Source organism: Mobula birostris, chromosome 4, assembly GCF_030028105.1.
Source record: "Mobula birostris isolate sMobBir1 chromosome 4, sMobBir1.hap1, whole genome shotgun sequence".
NCBI classification, from domain to species: Eukaryota; Metazoa; Chordata; class Chondrichthyes; order Myliobatiformes; family Myliobatidae; genus Mobula; species Mobula birostris.
The window spans coordinates 10,090,710-10,111,014 of record NC_092373.1 but is presented as its reverse complement, the minus strand read 5'-3'; the positions used below and the strand labels follow the sequence as shown (position 1 = coordinate 10,111,014).

General features: G+C 43.5%; 1 pseudogene; it reads left to right on the top strand.

Moving 5' to 3' along the window:
* Positions 1-3,693: 3,693 nt before the first annotated feature.
* On the top strand, positions 3,694-15,002 carry LOC140196973 (extracellular calcium-sensing receptor-like; annotated as a pseudogene).
* The last annotated feature ends 5,303 nt before the right edge of the window (positions 15,003-20,305 follow it).

Below are 20,305 nucleotides of genomic sequence, written 5' to 3'. Positions count from 1 at the left end.
TGGATGTTGTCTCCATGGACTTCAGAAAGGCCTTTGACAAGGTCCTGCATGGGAGGTTAGTTAGGAATATTCAGTCGCTAGGTATACATGGAGAGATAGTAAAATGGATTAGATATTGGCTCAATGGAAGAAGCCAGAGAGTTATAGTGCAGAATTGCTTCTCTGACTGGAGGCCTGTGAATAGTGGTGTGCTACAGGGATCAGTGCTGGGTCCAGGATTATTTGGCATCTGGATGATTTGGATGATAATGTGGTAAATTGGATCAGCAAATTTGCTGATGATACAAAGATAGGAGGTGTAGTGGGTAGTGAGGAAGGTTTTCAAAGCTTGCAGAGGGATTTCGACCAGCTGGACAAATGGACTAAAAATGGCAGATGGAGTTTAATACAGACAAATGTGAGGTATTACACTTTGGAAGGACAAACCGAGGTAGAACATACAAGTTAAATTGTAGGGCACTGAGGAGTGCAGTAGAACAGAGGAATCTGGGAATACAGATGCAAAATTCCTTAAAAGTGGCGTCACAGGTAGATAGGGTCGTAAAGAGAGCTTTTGGTACATTGGCCTTTATAAATCAAAGTATTGAGTATAAGAGCTGGACTGTTATGCTGAGGTTGCATAAGGCATTGGTGAGGCCGAAGTTGGAATATTGTGTGCAGTTTTGGTCACCAAATTACAGGAAGGATATTAACAAGGTTGAAAGAGTGCAGAGAAGGTTTACAAGGATATTGCCGGGACTTGAGAAACTGAGTTACAGAGAAAGGTTGAATAGGTTAGGAATTTATTCCCTGGAGCGTAGAAGAATGAGGGGAGATTTGATAGAGGTATATAAAATTATGATGGGTATAGATAGAATGAATGGAAGCAGGCTTTTTTCCACTGAGGCAAGGGGAGAAAAAAAAGCTGAGGACATGGGTTAAGGGTGAAGGGGAGAAAGTTTAAAGGGAACTTTAGGGTGGGCTTCTTCACAGAGAGTGGTGGGAGTGTGGAATGAGCTGCCAGATGAAGTGGTAAATGCGGGCTCACTTTTAACATTTAAGAAAAACTTGGACAGGTACATGGATGAGAGGTGTATGGAGGGATATGGTCCAGGTGCTAGTCAGTGGGGCTAGGCAGAAAAATAGTTCGGCACAGCCAAGAATGTCCAAAGGGCCTGTGTCTGTGCTGTAATGTTCTGTGGTTCTATGGTTCTATACCATTTCATTAAAACAGTGTGTTGAGGTAATATCATGGAAAACAATACCAAAATGTTGCTTATATCGTGACAGTTTAAAGAGAAAATGCAGTGCAAATTGTCAATAAAGTGCCATACCGGGGTCAATCCTATTGCATTTCGGGAGCATTCGGTACTACTATTACAACGGGATAGAAAAAATTCTTGTGCATAATTGTATGTGCCTTCTTGATATTATCTTCTACGTGATGGAAGCAAAAAGTTCTGGGTGTGTGGGGATTTTGGTTATGTTGGTTCTTTACTGAGGAAGTGCAGATATGGGGGGGGGGGGGGGAACTTTTCTCACTAATGTGCCCTCAATTCTCTGAAATTTACTGTGATATCGAACAATGCAGTTGCCATTCCAAGCTGCAGTGCTTCTGAATAGATAAAAAAAAATGTTCTTTAAATGGGAACTGCCAAATAGTGCCTCTTTCTAATTATAGTTTATAATATTGTTCAACGTTCTACTTTAGTTGGCAAACAACCAGTCACAATATCATAAAACAGAGGAGCTCGCAGCTGGTCCCTTCAACCTACCTTGACTATGCCGACCGTCCTACCTGTCTACGTTAATCATATACGCCGCATTACCACCGTATGCACTATCCAAGCAACTTCGTAAAAGCTTTCAAACTTTGTAATTGTGCGTGCATAATGTAACAGCAACTTTGTTAACCAAAGAAAATTTCAGCAGCAATGAATATTCAGAGTCATTGAAATGGGCTATTCTCGGATGTTATTAAGGTTAACAGTTAGCTGCTTTCAAGGTCTGACACTATTTCAGGACTAGAAAAGCGTTGATCTGATTTTATGTTGTTATTAACACTCTAGTGCGGCCATATCTGTAGTATTTCGCTTATTTCGGGTCGTCCGGTTATTGGAAAGATACGGAGGCTTTGGATATTGTACAGAAAAGATTTACCAGGATAATATCTAGATTAGAGGGCTTGTGATATAAGAATAGGTTGCACAAACTTGGCTTGTTTTCAGTAGAGAAGCGGATTCTGAGTGGAGACCTGAGAGACCTTTATAAAATTATGAGACACATGGGCAGAATAGACAACCAGTATAATTGTCCAAGGATTTAAATGTCTAATACTCGAGGTCATCGGTGAGAAGAGCTAAGTTGAAAGGAGATGACCGGATATTTTTTAAGCCGAGATTGGTGGGTCTCTGGAAAGCACTACTAGGGGTGATGGAGGCAAACAAGGGTAAAACCTACATAGTTTTATAGCCATATGACTGTACAGATGATGGCAGTTGTGGGTATAGGGACATTGTATAGGCAGAAAGAATTAATTTAATTCCGCATGTAAGCACCTGCATAATTATGACATTTCCAAGGAACACACACCAGATGCTGGAGGAACTCAGCAGGCCAGGCAGCAACAATGGAAAAGAGTAAGCAGTCGACGTTTCAGGCCGAGACCCTTCATCAGGACCTGCCTGGACTACTGGGTTTCTCCAGCATTTTCTGTGAAAACTGAATTCTGAAGGAACTCAGCTGGTGAACAGCCTCGACGGAGGAGAATAAAGGTTCAATATTTCGGGCGGAAACCAGTATCAATGCTTCGGCGCAACATTGTTGGCCGATAGTCTTCTTCCTCGACTGAACTGTTCAATGGTCTGTCTGCATTTTCATTAAAGTAAAATCACGTTGATATAATTTCACAAATATCGACGGAATTTATGGAATATGGTAATGTAAATTGATATTATGAATTATCATGTGTCCACTCCACCCACACTTTAAGTCACTATATGTTGAATCTATATGAATTCCAGTCAACGCCTCCGGAATTTAAAACTTCTGGAGGAAGCATCCGATCATTCTCTGTCAAAAAAACTGACAGAACGACCATAGAAATCGCATTGCCTGAGCGGAATCAGTCCTCGTGACGTAGAATTCGGACAGCCTGCAGAAGCTGAATATCTTGAGCAGCACAAACTGAATTCTGAAGGAACTGAGCGGAAACCATTCGTCATGACTGGAGAGGCTGCTCGGCTTCGGCCAGGCTCCGCTTCTTCGACTATGTGAAATACTCCACGCGTCCTTTCCAGTCCTGATGAAAGGAATATGCAGAAAGCGTGACTACCCATTTCCCTCTGTAGATACTTCCCGACCTGTTAAGTTCCTCCAGCATTATTTGTGTGTTGCTTTGATCCAGCTATCCGAGCGCTGTGCATTACTAAGATTATGCCTCCTCTCGTGCAGTCTCATGTGACATGCATTGACTTCTGTGTGTTGTGAAATGGGGCGTGTTTGGTATCATGAGTTCGTGAAATAAACAAGAACCAGTGTGTTTCCCGAGCCGAGGTCAGTACTGTGAACATCTTTTATCGATAACAAGAGAACATTCACATTCTAAGTCATTGACGTGATATCTGATTGAATTCGGAATCTAAGCACTTTTATCATCTCATCTTACATTTATTCCACAGTTTTGATTTTGAAAGCTTCCGACTGGTGCAGACAATGATTTTTGCCATTGAAAAAATAAACCAGAATGAGAATCTCTTCCCGGGGATCACACTCGGATACCAAATACACGATGACTGCTCGTCCTCCGCGATCGCCTCGAAAGCAGCGCTCGCTTTGATCAACCGAGAAGAGGAATCAATTGAATTCCCTCAATGTAGAGGTTCCTCCAACGTGGCTGCCATTGTTGGTTGCGATATATCTACAAATTCCATCGTAACCGCAAGGACAATGGGGTCCTTCGGGATTCCACTGGTAATGGGTCGAATATTTTACTTCACTTTTACTCTGGCGGTACCGTATCCTTATTAGCAGGGGCAAAAGCATATGAACCTCACGCGCCTTAATTTGGGATAGTAACGCAATAAAATAGTAATCAGATATTTTGAGATTTTATAGTGGTTGATATCGTTCATACATAAAATTCTAAAGGCCTGATATCCAGTAGAGGTACTCTAAGGTGTTATAGACCAGGGACAGAGTGTGGATAAGCTCAGACGAACTACTAAATGCTCCCAATAGCGTGTATCTTAAATAGTCCTTAATAACCAAGTGCAGCTACTTGCCTTCACGCATGACTAAACTAATAGGCCCGGCGGAACCGTTTCTACTAACAGGACAGACGGGATAGGCCTGTTTTCTGTAGCGTTAAAACCAGTCGTTTCCAGTAGATAGGGTTCTTTAGGCGTGATCTACAGCTCATCTAGAAAAAGGAAAACTGTCACCTCAGACTTACCCCGTCTTGCGGAATTCCCCATTCATGGGGAAAGCTTCAGGATAATTCCCCAAGGAAAATTCCAGAGGTTCGTTTCCTAAGGCAGTCCGACGTTGAGCTCAATGCGGACGAGCAACTTCTGTAAAGTTGCTGCTGTCAAACACAGTCGGTCTTCCCTGTTCCTTTGGATTCATCAGCTGCGTAGAGAGGGGGAACCTGCTACACGCGTAACTGTTAACTCCCGTATCATGTGGAGAGCTGGGACGCAATATTCAGATATGAGCCATTCCCAGTAATTAACAGTAAAAAACTGATTTAGCTCTTGTTAAAAATCGCGTAATAAAACATAGAACAAACGGCTCAAGATCAGACCCTTCAGCTCATTTGTGTTCTGCCAAACTGGTCCCTTTTGTATTTGCACTGCACTCATTACTCCGTTCTATACACATTCGTGTGCCTCAGGGTCTCTTAAACAGGTCCCTCCTATTTGCTGACACAATAAACCTTGCCCGCGTAATACAGGCACCTCCACCTTCTGGGTAACAGTTTTGCTTGGCAGATTTATATTGATCATAACAGTTATCACTTTAAATATATGCGCCCTGTTTTAGAAATTTTAAACATGGAAGAACGATACTGGTAATACACCCAGTGTGTGCCTCTTATAAACCTCTGCCAGATCTCTCCTCTACTCAGCTGCTCCGGGGAAAAGAACACAAAGATATCACAAATGTCCTTATAATATACACCCTATAATCCAGGCAGAAAACCAGTAAATTTCTTCTGCAACTTCTTCAAAGACTCCACATCGTTCCTACAATGCGGCGACCAGAAACGAATGCAAATATTGTGATTTGTCTTATCAGAGTCTTATTACGAGAAAAATAAGTAAATAGTTTACGGTGCAATGTAAATTATTTCAGTAATTCCGGTTTTATATTTTTCACATTCTTCGTGTTATATATAAAATGTCATAGTTTTTGCTGAGGATTTTTAAAAAATCACCATGAACCGCAGAAAGTACATCAGTCAACTTCATTTAAAAGCACATCAAGGTATTTATTAATTTATCTCCTTCTCTACAGGTTAGTCACTACTCCACCTGCTCCTGTCTCAGCGATAAAAGAGAATAACCTACCTTTTTTAGAACTATCCCCGGAGACCAGTACCAGTCTAAACTCCTCGCTGAACTGGTGAGAACCTTTGGCTGGACTTGGATTGGAACTATTAGAAGTAACACTGATTACGGTAATTTCGGAATGCAAGGATTTGTGGATCATGTGGAAAATGTTGGCGTCTGCATTGCCTACTCTGAGTCATTTTACAGGACCGACCCGGCAGAGAAAATCAGTAGAGTTGTCCAGGTGATTAAAGAGGCATCTACTAAAGTGGTAGTGGCCTTTGTACAGCCTGGTGATATGCGAATTTTATTGAATGAGATTTGGCAGCAAAATGTAACCGGCATACAATGGATTGGAAGTGAATCCTGGGTAACAAGAAATTTTCTCCCACCTGAACAAAGAGCAATTTATCTCACCGGGACAATTGGTCCAGCCACGCAAAGGACAGAGATAGATGACCTCAGAGATTATCTTCAGAATGTCCATCCTTCCAACTTTCCTGACAATATTTTGGTGATGGAGTTTTGGGAAAATTTATTCACCTGCTCCTTTAGCATAGACAAAAGGGCAATTCCAGATAACTCTCGAGATCAAGTTCGGCAATACACTGGAACGGAACAGATGGAAGGGATAGAAAATAGCTATCTTCCAGCGATAATGGACGGGAGTTCGTACCACGTGTATAAAGCGGTCTACGCAATCGCTCATGCACTGCACGACATGTTCACCTGTGTCGAAGGAGAAGGACCCTTTGTGAATAACTCATGCGCTCATGTTACAAATTTCGAGCCTTGGCAGGTAGGCCTATAGGTTATTACCAAGAGCACCAAATCGACATCACCGACAGGCATGATTGCAGTTTGCAACTTATATTTTTCAATTTCCATAAACTGGTAATCAACCACTGACTCCTATACATTAGCAAGTAATTCTATTTGTGGCGATCAAACAGAAGTTCTTAGAAAATGGTTTAGAGCAGAGGAGATTATTAAGGCCATTTGGCCCTTCAAGTTGTCTGCGTCATTTCTGATTGCTGATCGATTTTCCCTTCAACACCGTTTTCCTGTCTTATTCTCACAACCTTTCACGCCGTGACTAATCAAGAACCTAGCAACTTCCACGTGAAATGCAGCAGATAACCTGGCTCCACCGCCTCCTATAGCAATGAATTCCACAGCTTCACATCCTTTCGGTTAAAGAAATTCTTTCTCAACCCTGTACCAAATGGACGTCACTGTATACTGAGGCTGTAGCCCTTGGTATTAGCATCCGCCACCAAATGAAACATCCTCTTCACATCTACTCTATTACACATTTCAACATTCAATAGGTTTCAGTAATATTAAGAACATAAGACCATAAGACAAAGAAGCAAAAGTTGGCTGGTCGACCCATCGAGTCTGCTCCGTCATTTTATCATGAGCTGATCCATTCTTCCATCTAGTCCCACTCCCCCGCTTTCTCACCATAACCTTTGATGCCCTGGCTACTCAGATACCTATCAATCTCTGCCTTAAATACACCCAATGACTTGGCCTCCACTGCCGCCCGTGGCAACAAATTCCATAGATTCACCACCCTCTGGTTAATATTCCTCATTTATTCTATTTAATTCCAGCGAAGTCAAGCCTAGAACCTTCAACCGTTGCAAATATATTAACCCTTTCAATGCCGGAATCATTCTCGTTGATCTCTTCTGAAAACTCTGCAGAGAGCACATCCTTTCTTAATCTCCTCACAATACTCCAGGTGTCACCTAACCGGTGCCCTATACCTCCTCAGCATTACATCCTTGCTTTAATATCCTAGTCCTCTGGAAAGGAAGCGAAAGATTTCATTCATCTACCTCACCGTCGATTCAAACTGCAAGTTAACCTTTCGGGCGTCCTTTAAAGGGACTCGCAAATTTCTTTGCACCGAAGATTTTTTGAATTTTCTCCCCGTTTAGAAAATAATCTATGGTTTTATTCCTTCCACCAAAGTGCATCATCACACACTTAACGACACTGTAGTCCGTCTGCCACCTATTTGTCCACTCTCATAATCTATCGAAGTCCTTCTGCAACCACTCTTCTTCCTCAATGCTACGCACTGCTCCACCTACCTTCGTATCAACAGCAAACTTGGCCACAATGCCATCTATTTCATAGACCAAATCATTAACATACAACGCAAAAAGAATGGGCTACAACACGACCCAGGTGGATCATCACCTGTCACCGGCAGAGAGTCTGAAAAGGTTCACTTTATTCCTACTCATTGCTTCGTGCCAGTCAGTCAGTGCCTGATCTATCTTATTCCTTAAACACCCTCTGCCCTCCCAAAAATATCTACGTTATGCTTCTGACCCGCCTCCAATATTAATGCTGAAAATCAAACTGCTGCAGGGAGTTACCGCGTCAGGTACCAATTCTGGAGGTGAGTTGAAAGTCGATCCAAGTCCAGCCACAACTGAAGCCTGGTCCTCTGAGTTTCACTAGCAGTACTTTTTTGGCATTAGCTATTTTATGCCAGATTCGATCTTCAGCAGTCTCAAATGTGCGGTTCTTCTTTATGTGGTACTTGCAAGGCAACACAATTCAATCATTTACGTTTACGGTAAATTGATTGTCAGTATTTATGTGGATCAAATCCATTCACCGGTTCAATCATAGTCTCTATTGCTTCCTTCCTACCTAGTTGCTGCACTACCTCTGCACCGTGAATTTCACAGCGAAAGAGGGAGAAACAGTATATTTTGATGAAAATGGTGACCCGGTGCCAAGATACGAATTTGTGAACTTACAAACGAATTTCAAGGGAAGCGTCGACATTGTAAATGTCGGATATTATGATGACTCGGCTCCGGCAGGGCACGAACTAACACTGAATGTCGAGAAAATCATGTGGAGCACGGCTGGAAATGTGGTATGCCTTCTCTTACCATGCCTTTACGCTGGCGAAATGAAAAAGATCCGCATGCCTGTGATATGGGTGATATTGTAGAAGTAGATATTGCCGATTATGTTCTAGCTTAATGCAAAGTAAGGTGCAGTTTCGACAGTTCAGCCTGTTTTTTACGAGCTTAGAAGAATGAGGGATCGCCTTATTCAAAGGTTACAGGTCGAAATGTTGAGATCGGCTGAGCGGCTGGAGAATATGGAATAATGGGGAAAAAATCACGAGGTACGGCTTTCATCATTTCATTTTGAGATACGTAGACATATGCTTCCAAGATGTTCATGTATCTCTGGGGTTCTCAGCCAGATGTGTGGTGAGGGTCAGAACATGAGCAACGTTTAAGGCGGAGACAGTTAGATATTTGAATGCAACGGAGGGAGAAGCTGAACTTCAGTTTGGCTTTATAAGTCATAAAGGTATGGTGTCACAGAACACGACAGCACAGAAACAGGCTCTTTGGCCCACCTGGTGTGTGCTGAACTGTTACACGCCTAGTCCCATAGACCTGCACACGGAAATAGACCTACAAACCCGTCCTATCCATGCACTTATCCGAACTTCTTTTAACTGCTGCAATCAAGCCTGCATCCAATACTTCCACTGGCAGCTGGATCTGCACTCTCACGAATTTCAGATTGAAGAAGTTCCCATCAATGCTTCCCTTGACCTTTTCAACTTTTACCCTTAATATATAACCTCTGGTTCTAGTGTCACCACTCAGTGTAAAAAAATCCTGCTTTCCCCTGTCTCTCCCTTTATAACCTTGTACGTCTCTATCAAAACTACCCTCATTCTTCTACGTTCTATGAAATACATTCCTAACCTGTTCAAGCTTTCCCAATAACTCAGGTACTCAAGTCCTGACGTCCAAATTTTCTCTGATCTCTTTCAAACTTATTCATATTCTCGCTGTAGTTAGACTACCAGTACTGCACACCATACTCCAAATTAGAACTCAGCAAAGTTTTATACAACTTCAGCATAACATTCAACTTCCTGTATTCAATACATTGATTAATGAACGCCAATATGCCAAACGCTTTCTGAACAAGCCTATCCATCCGTGACGCCACATTCAATGAATTATAGATCTCCAGTTTTATGAACTATTTTCAGATTCCATTGTTCCCAGGTACTGCTCAGTGCCTTGTCGCTCACCGTGTAAGTCCTACCCTGGATTGTCCTCCCAATGTGCAGCACCTCACACTTGTCTGCATTAAGTTCCATCTGCCATTATTCAACTTATTATTTCAGCTGTTACATAGCCCACTCTAAGCTTTGACAGTCACCATCACTGTCCACGACAGACCCAGTCCTGCTGTCATAGCTAACCTGCTGATCTAGTTTACCACTTTATCATTCAGATGGTTGATATAAGTGACAAGCTGCAACGCATCCACCTCCGATCCCTGCAGTACACTAGTCACAGACTTGCAATCAGTGCAACTCAATGGCTTCTCCAGTGAAGACAATTTAGTTCCTCATCTAGAATGCCAACCGACAGTAACTTCTTGACCAACTACTCTTCCGGGATCTTGCTAAAGCGCCTACCCGGCAGAAAATATCCATAGCCTTCATCTACTTTCCCGGTAACTTCTTCGAAAATACTCAGTGTTGTTGGTTAGATTAGAACCCCACGTATAAAGCCATGTTAACTATCCCTATCAGTACAAATAGTTATATATCCGGTCTCTTCAAATACTTCAAAATACATTAATGTCAATATTTTACCCATTATTAATGTCATTAATGGAAGAGAGAAATTACCTTTAAACTCAAGAGAGAACATAGGCCATCAACTTTTTGCTGTTGATGTTTCTGTAGCAGGCAATTTCTTTTTTTATCAGGTCGAGTTGCTAGCTTTACGTTCAACCCAGCACGGATGGAAAACGTGCCAGGGGAGCCGGCTGGGTGAGAACTCGGGAGCATTCGTTCTGAAGTCCGGCGCCGATGCCGCTACGCCACCAGCCGGCTAATTTCAGTAGTACCTTCCTTTCTTTTACTCAGATAATTTACTCCAGACCGGAGCTTCAGCCGTCTCAAATATACGGCTCTTCTTTATGTGGTACTTATTATGCAGCACATCTCAATCGCTTTAGTGTTTGGCAAATGTTAACGCCTGCTTTTTGACGTGCTCCGAACTGTCGTCCTTGTTACAGAATACTATGACACGAAATGCAGTGTAGGCCTTTTCCACGTTGACGAAATATATAATAGATGCATAGTTTGCAGAGGGATAGTTTGCTTTGAATTTTGGTAACATTAAAAGAAGCAAGCCGGGACAGTGGATACATTTCGCGTGCCGATGTGCTGAGGAGACATTGAATTTTGCATAATGATACACTTGGTATGATCCAATAAAAGAGCGGCCATCATGTGAGTGGGTGACTGTCAGAGTGGGGAACTGGCCGTGGCTTCGTTGAAGCTTGCGTGAAGAACGCATTGGAATTCTTTGAGGTTATAAGGGGACGTAGTGGATATTGTAGATTTGGACTTTCAGAAGGCTTTTGATTTCGTAATACAGGGAAGTTACTGACAATAGTTAAAATATTGGCTGATTGGTAGGATGACTTGCGTGGGAATAAAAGGATCATTTTCTGATTGGCTAACAGTGACTAATGGTGTTCAACAGGGGGCGGTGTGGGGACCTTTCATGATGTAGATCAATTATTTAGTTAATGAAATAGATGACTTTGTTGCCAAGTTTGCAGATGATACGAGGATTAGTTTTCAGCAAGCAGATGGGCTGCAGAGGACTTTGACAAATTAAGAGAATAGGCAAGACAGTGGAAAATGAAATACAATATTGGCAAATGCCTCGTCATGCATTTTGTTAGTAGAAATAAATGCATAGACCATTTTCTAAACAGGGCACACATCCAAAGGTTTGAGATCTAAAGCGACTTGGGATTCACTGGGAAGAATGTCCTAAAAGCAAACTTACAAGTTGAGTCGGTGGTGAGAAAGGGAAATGCAATGTTAGCATTCATTTCAAGAGGTATAAAATACAAGAGCAGGGTGTGATGTTGAGGCTTTATAAGGCACTGGTGCAGCTTTGCCTTGAGTATTCTGAAGTGTTGAGTTTCTCAACTAAGAAAATATGTGCTGGTATTGGAGAGGGTTCAGGGGAGGTTCACAGGGATGATTCCAAGTGTGAAGGGGTTTATCATACGAGGAACCTTTGATGGCTCTGGGCCTGTACACGCTGGAATTTAGAAGGATGGGGATGGCGGATCTCATTGAAACCTTTCGAATGTTTCAAGGCCTATACAAAGTAGATTTGGAAAGAGTTTTCCTGTCATTCGGGAGTCTATGACAAGAGGGCACAGCCTCAGGATAGAAGCGCGGCCATTTAAAACAGGGATGCAGAGAAATTTCTTTAGCCAGTGAGTGGAGAATTTGTGGATTCGTTAGCACAGACAGCTGCGCAGGCCAGGTCGCTTGGTGTATTTAAGGCAGAGATAAAAGGTTAAAGGCGTGGTGTGGGGCTGACGAGGGTAAAAACGTTTCAGCCAAGATTGAATAGTGGAGCAGACTCGATGAGCCAATGATCTCATTCTTCTCCTATGTCTTATGGTCTTAATTTTATGTTATTATGCTCTTATGGAGATTTTAGATGAATATTTTGCATCTGTATTTAGTCGGAAGATTGACACAGAGTCATAGAATTGAGGCAGAGTGGCAGCGAAGTCATGGACACTATTTAGACCACAGGTCATGGAGGTATTTGCTGAGGAAGTTGAGCGTGGATAAACCCCAGGATTTGGCAAAGTGTTTTCTGTTCGAGGGTAATGCAGAAATTACAGGGGCCCTCACAGAGATATACAAAACATGTTTGCCTCGAGTGATATGCCGGATGATTAGAGGATAGATAATGCTGTCGGTTATTTTAAAGGGGGCCGGGGGGAGTTATTGGATGGTATTCTAACGGACCGGATATATAAGTATTTGGTTAGACAGGGACAGATGAGGGTCAATCAACATGGTTTTGTGGGTGGAATGCCTTGTCTCATCAATCTTACAGGCTTTCCAGGAATTTACCAGGAGAGTTAATGAAGGCAAGGCAGTCCATGTTGTATTCATGGACTTCAGCAATGCCTTTGAGAATGTCCCGTATGGAAGTTTCGTCAAGAATTTTCAGTCGCTTGGCATTCGAGATGTCGTAGGAATTTGATAAGACATTGGATTAGATACTGAAGCCAGAGAGTGATTGTGCATGGTTGCCTCTCTGACTGGAGACCTGTAAATAATGGTAGGTCTCAAAGAACGTTACTGGATCCATTGAGTTTGTCATCTGTACCATTGATCTGGATAATGATGTGATAAATTAGATCAATAAATTACCGGATGACACCAAGATCAGGGATGTAGTGTACAACAAGGAAGACTAACAACCGGATATGGAGCAGCTTGAAAAATGGCTGGAAATGCAGATGGAATTTAATGCAGACAAGTGTGCAGTTTTGCACTCTGGGAGGAGCAACCGAGATAGGTCTAACACCATGAACAATAAAGCACTGAAGAGTACGGTGCAACAATGGAATCTGGAATGTGTTGGGAATGTGTTCAGATGCAATCATTTACCACTCCTTACACGCTTATTTCAGAAGAACAGCGATTTTGTGATCCGGATTTTATCTGCTCTGAATGAGGCAAAACATCTTCACTTCCCAAGTCTCGAAGTGGCCATTTCATCATCTATCTTGTGTGGCTTCATATTGCTTATATATAATATTGCCCATAACTAACTTCTTTCAAGGTTCATTGGTTATTTAGTTTCTTCTTGTCGGGTTTCGGTAGGACTCAAGTGCAGACCAATGAGTACTTTTTCACCAGGGTTTTATTAGGGAGCACAAAGGCAACAGTCTTTCAAAAACAGAAGGCAGGCACGAATCTGAAATGGCAGTCAGAGGTCTTACCAGGAAAGGCAGTCAGGCGAGGGCAGACAATCCAGAGCGCACAGGCAAAAATCAGGTCCAAGAACGGGCAAAATCCAAAACACAGAATCAGGCAAAATTGGTTGGGAGAAGTCGCAATGACAGGCTAGAACGACACAGGTCAGAACTGGGACGAACTGGCAGAGAATGCTAGTCAAGACAGCGTTTAAATGGACAGGGTAATGAGTGAAAATTAGAAACAGGTGGGTGCAAATGAGGAGACAAACAGGTAATTGGTGGAAGTCCAAAAAGGAAGGGGGCTGGGCCGGAACCCACATGGCCAGGTGAAAGAAAACAGAGGTTAAAAACTGTCGTGATCCAGAGCTACCAGCAGGGGCCCTTCGACCCAGTGTTCAGGCCGAATCCTTAACACTTCTTCCTTCTTAAGCTTAATTCTAAAGCTTTCTATCAGCTGTTCAGCATGCTTAGCTGCACTATTTACACATCCAATTAATACCATCCGGACGTTTTCCTCTTCTGCAGATCCCACGAGCTGTTTGCTCAGAACCCTGTCTACCTGGAACAAGAAAAGTCACCCGGGGAGGGCAGCCGGTATGTTGTTTTAATTGTGTCGTGTGCGCCAATGGTGAGATCAGCAACGTCACTGGTAAGTGCTGATATATGCAGCAATTTCACACATTTCCACGGTTCCGAACTCCCACATATTTTCATATTAAATGTTGATTTTCCCAGATTCCACGGATTGCATCAAGTGTCCATCGGAATACTGGTCCAATCACGCAAAAACCCAATGTGTTCTCAAGAAGATTGAGTTTCTATCTTTTGGAGAAGTCCTGGGGATTGTATTGGTGACCCTTGCTCTCGTTGGAGTGTGTTTTACATTGGCCACGGCTGCAATTTTCTACCGGTATCGACATACTCCTATGGTCAAAGCGAACAACTCCGAGCTCAGCTTCCTGCTCCTCTTCGCTCTCCTGCTTTGCTTCATTTCCTCGCTCGCTTTCATTGGAGAACCATCCGACTGGTCTTGCATGTTGCGACGCACAGCGTTCGGAGTTGTATTCGTTCTCTGCATTTCCTGCATCTTAGGCAAAACAATCCTTGTAGTGGTTGCCTTTAAAGCAACTCTTCCTAACAGCAGCGTGATGAACTGTTTCGGACCCCTTCAGCAACGCTTGGGTGTATTCGTCCTTACCTTTTTGCAAGTTATAGTTTGCGTTGTCTGGCTAAGTGTGTCACCTCCTTACCCCCTGAAAAACATGAGTTATTACAGATACATCATTATTCTGGAATGTAACGTGGGCTCATTGACTGCCTTTTACTTGGTGTCGACCTATATTGCTCTGTTATCCATTGTGTGTATAGTGCTTGCTTTCCTCGCCAGAAAACTCCCGGACAGTTTTAATGATGCCAAGTACATCACCTTCAGCATGTTGATTTTTTGCGCTGTTTGGATAACTTTTATTCCAGCTTGTGTGAGCTCTCCGGGAAAATACACCGTCGCTGTGGAAATGTTCGCTATCTGGGCATCAAGTTTCGGTCTGCATTTTTGCACCTAAATGTTACATTATCTTACTGAAACCGCAGAGTAATACAAAGAAAAATATAATGACGAAAGAGACTTCATTGTAGCTACCAAAGTCCCTTCGTATTATTACATCAACTGCGTGTGTAATCCTCGTCCATTAAACGTAGTTTTGAATCTTTTTTACGTGTCAACCGGTGCATTTTGTGAGAATTGTTTAAAATGTATTTACATCTGATGTGAATAGTTTAGATTGGATTTTGAGAATGTTTAACAGCGATTATGACCAAAGAGGAACGTGAGGTCTGATTTCTATTTACGGTTACTTCATCATTAAATGTCACTTATCCTCCGCCAGTACTAATCCAAACTTGAAACATTCCACTGTCACTCTGCCAGATTGCAAATTGGGTAAGTTTAAACACTGCAACGTTTCAAATTAATTTTATTATTCTAGTCAATTTAGAGGTTTGTAATCGGAAGTTTCTTAATATGGTGCTGTTGATTTGAAGAATCGTAGTAAGATAATCATCAAATCCTCCTGAAGTATTTGATATGCTACAGTGTTGGCATTAGCCTGATAACTGACAGGGATCTAAGACTCTGGTGGTCGTAAAACCAAGGCTGGTTTTGTGACAGCGCACACTCTTTTAATAATTTCTAAAACGATATAGATTCACAATTCTTTCTGTGGAGAGTAGATGTGATGCGCATATTTAGTAGCCAATGCGAAGAAAACACGGAAAACTACCAATATGCTGGTTTGACATCAATAGTTGGGAAAAGAATCGTAAAGCGAAGGTGAGCAGACAGGTAGAGCAGAAAACCCCTGTAGCCATTCCCCTGAATAGTAAGTTTACCGTACTGGATACTGTTGGCGGGGACGACCGACCAGGGGTGAGCCACGGTGGCAGGGCCTCCGGCACTGAGCCTGATCCGGTGTTGCAGAAGCGTGGGGCGGAGAGGAGGAGGGCTGTCGTCATTGGAGACTCTATAGTCAGGGGAGCAGACAGGAGATTTTGTGGACGTGGGAAGGACACCCACATGGCTTGTTGCCTCCCGGGTGCCAGGGTCTGGGATGTCTCGGACCGGGTGCACGATATTCTGGTACGAGAGGGAAAGCAACCAGAAGTCGTGATACATGTTGGGACCAACGACATAGGCAGGAAGAGGGATGAGGTCCTGAAGTGTGAGTTTCGGGAACTACGCAGAAGGCTGAAGAACAGGACCTCAAGGGTAGCGTTCTCAGGATTGTTGCCAGTGCTACGTGACAGTGACGGTAAGAATTTGAGGAGATGGCAGCTGAATGCGTGGCTCAGGAGTTGGTGCAAGGAGCAGGGTTTTAGATTTTTGGATCGTTGGGATCACTTCTAGGGAAGATGGGACCTGTACAGATTGGATGGGTTGCACCTGAACTCGAGGGGGAGCAAGCCTTGCACGTAGGTTTGCTAGCATGGTTCGGGAGGGTTTAAACTAATTTGCAAGGGGGATGGGACCCGAAGCGATAGAGCAGTGAAAGAAGTGCATGGAATAAAGCCAGATCTAACATATAAAGAGGCTTTCAGGCAAGAGAAGCAGAATAATTGGTGTAAAGGTAGTAAGGTAGAAGGGCTGAAGTGTGTGTACAACAATGCAAGTAGCATCAGGAACAAAGGTGATGAACTGAAAGCTTGGATACACACATGGAATTATGATGTAGTGGCCATTACAGAGACTTGGCTGGCACCAGGGCAGGAATGCATTCTCAATATTACTGGAATTCAGTGCTTTAAAAGGGATGGGGGGGGGTGGGAGGGGAGGAGGGGTGGCATTACTGGTCAGGGATACTATTACAGCTACAGAAAGGGTGGGTAATGTAGCAGGATCCTCCTTTGAGTCAGTATGGGTGGAAGTCAGGAACTGGAAAGGAGCAGTTACTCTATTTGCTGGTATTCTATAGGCCCCTGGTAGCAGCAGAGATACAGAGGAGAGATTGGGAGGCAGATTTTGGAAAGGTGTAAAAGTAACAGGGTTGTTATCATGGGTGACTTTAACTTCCCTAATATTGATTAGCACCTGATTAGTTTTAGGGGCTTAGATGGGGCAGAGTTTGATAAGTGTGTCCAGGACGGATTCCTGTCACAGTATGTGGAAAGGCCGACTAGGGGGAATGCCATACTAGATCTCGTACTAGGTAAAGAACTGGGTCAGGTCACAGATCTCTCAATGGGTGAGCATCTGGGGGACAGTGACCACCGCTCCCTGGCCTTTAGCATTATCATGGAAAAGGATACAATCAGAAAGAACAGGAAAACTGTTCATTGGGGAAGGGCAAATTATGAGGCTATAAGGCTAGAACTTGCGGGAGTGAATTGGGATGATGTTTTGGCAGGGAAATATACTATGGACATGTGGTCGATGTTTAGAGATCTCTAGCAGGATGTTAAGGATAAATTTGTCCCGGTGAGGAAGATAAAGAATGGAAGGGTGAAGGAACCATGGGTGACAAGTGAGGTACAAAATCTAGTAAAGTGGAAGAACGCAGCATACATGAGGTTTAGGAAGCAAGGATCAGATGGGTCTATTGAGGTATATAGGGAGGCAAGAAAGAACCTTAAGAAGGGGGCATGAGAAGGCCTTGGCGAGTAGGGTAAAGGCATTCTTCAATTATGTGAAGAAAAAAAGGATGACAGGAGTGAAGGTAGGACTGATTAGAGATAAAGGTGGGAAGATGTGCCTGGAGGCTGGGAAAGTGAGCGAGGTCCTCAGTGAATACTCCTCTTCGGTATTCACCAATGAGAGGGAACTTGATGATGGTGAGGACAATATGAGTGAGGTTGATGTTCTGGAGCATGTTGATATTAAGGGAGAGGAGGTGTTGGAATTGTTCAGATACATTAGGACGGATAAATCCCTTGGGCCTGACGGAATATTCCCCAGACTGCTCCACGAGGTGTAAGGAAGAGATTGCTGAACCACTGTCTAGGATATTTATGTCCTCGTTGTCCATGGGCATGGTACCAGAGGATTGGAGGGAGGCGAATGTTGTCCCTTTGTTCAAAAAGGTAGTAGGGATAGTCCGGGTAATTATAGACCAGTGAGCCTTACGTCTGTGGTGGGAAAGCTGTTGGAAAAGATTCTTAGAGATAGGATCTATGGGTATTTAGAGAATCATGGTCTGATCAGGGACAGTCAGCATGGCTTTGTGAAGGGCAGATCGTGTCTAACCAGCCTGATAGAGTTCTTTCAGGAGGTGACTAGGCATATAGATGAGGGTTGCGCAGTGGATGTGATCTATATGGATTTTAGTAAGGCATTTGACAAGGTTCCACACGATAGGCTTATTCAGAAAGTCAGAAAGCATGGGATCCAGGGAAGATTGGCCAGTGGATTCAGAACTGGCTTGTCTGAAGAAGGCAGAGAGTCGTGGTGGAGGGAGTACTTTCAGATTGGAGAATTGTGACTAGTGGTGTCCCACAAGGATCCGTTCTAGGACCTCTACTTTTTGTGATTTTTATTAACGACCTGTATGTGGGGGTAGAAGGGTGGGCTGGCAAGTTTGCAGACGACACAAAGTTTCGTGGTGTTGTAGATAGTGTGGAGGATTGTCGAAGATTGCAGAGAGACATTGATAGGATGCAGAAGTGGGCTGAGAAGTGACAGATGGAGTTCAACCCGGAGAAGTGTGAGGTGGCACACTTTGGAAGGACAAACTCCAAGGCAGAGTACAAAGTAAATGGTAGGATACTTGGTAGTGTGGAGGAGCAGAAGGATCTTGGGGTACATGTCCACAGATCCCTGAAAGTTGCCTCACAGGTAGATAGAGTAGATAAGAAAGCTTATGGTGTGTTAGCTTTCGTAAGTCGAGGGATAGAGTTTAAGAGTCGCGATGTAATGATGCAGCTCTATAAAACTCTGTTTAGGCCACACTTGGAGTACTGTGTCCAGTTCTGGTCGCCTCACTATAGGAAGGACGTGGAAGCATTTGAAAGGGTACAGAGGAGATTTACTAGGATGCTGCCTGGTTTAAAGCGTATGCATTATGATCAGAGATTAAACGAGCTAGGGCTTTACTCTTTGGAGAGAAGGAGGATGAGAGGAGACATGATAGAGGTGTACAAGATAATAAGAGGAATACATAGAGTGGATAGCCAGCGCCTCTTCCCCGGGGCACCACTGCTCAATACAAGAGGACATGGCTTTAAGGTAAGGGGTGGGAAGTTCAAGGGGAATACTAGAGGAAGGTTTTTTACTCAGAGAGGGGTTGGTGCATGGAATGCACTGCCTGAGTCAGTGGTGGAGGCTTGAAGTTTAAGAGACTACTAGACAGGTATATGGAGGAATGTAAGATAGGGGGTTATATAGGAGGCAGGGTTTGAGGGTCGGCACCACATGTGGGCCGAAGGGCCTGTAATGTGCTGTACTATTCTATGTTGTGAAGTATCAGAAAGTCTGTGATATCAAATTACGACTGAAATAATAGAACATAGAACATAGATCATGTCTCCTCTCATCCTCCTTCTCCCCAAAGTGTAAAGCCCTTGCTCCCTTAATCTCCGATCATAATGCATACTCTCTAAGCCAGTCAGCAATCCTGGTAAATCTCCTCTGTACTCTTTCCAATGCTTCCACATTCCTCCTATAGTGAAGAGACCAGAACTGGACACAGTACTCCAAGTGTGGCCCAACCAGAGTTTTAGAGAGCTGCATCATTGCCTCGCGACTCTTAAAGTCCATCCCTCCAATTATTAAGGCTAACACCCCATAGGCTTTCTGAACTACCCTATCTACCCGTGAAGCAGCTTTGAGGGATCGGTGGATATGAACCCCTCGATCCCTCTGCTCCTCCACACCATCAAGTATCCTACCATATACTTTCTATTCTGCCTTGGAGTTTGTCCTTCCAAAGTGTACCACCTGACACTTCTCCGGGTTGAACTCCGACTGCCACTTCTCAGCCCACTTCTGCATCCTACCAATATCTCTCCGCAATCTTCGACAAACCTCTACACTATCCACAACACCACCAAGCTGTGTGTCGTCTGTAAATTTGCCAACCCACTCTTCTACCCCCACATTCAGGTCGTTAATAAAAATCACTAAATGTAGAGGTCCCAGAACCGATCCTTGTGCGACACCAATAGTCACAACCCTCCATTCCGAATGTACTACCTCCACCACGACCCTTTGCAAGCCAATTCTGATTCCACCTAGCCAAACTTCACTGGATCCTATGCCTTCCGACCTTCTGAATAAGCCTACCGTGTGGAACCTTGACAAATGCCTTACTAAAGTCCACGTAGATCACATCCACTACACTACCCTCATCTATATGCCTGGTCACCTCCTCAAGGAAATCTAAGAGGCTTGTTCGACACGGCATGCCCTTCACAAAGCCATGCTGACTGTCCCTAATCAGACAATGATTCTC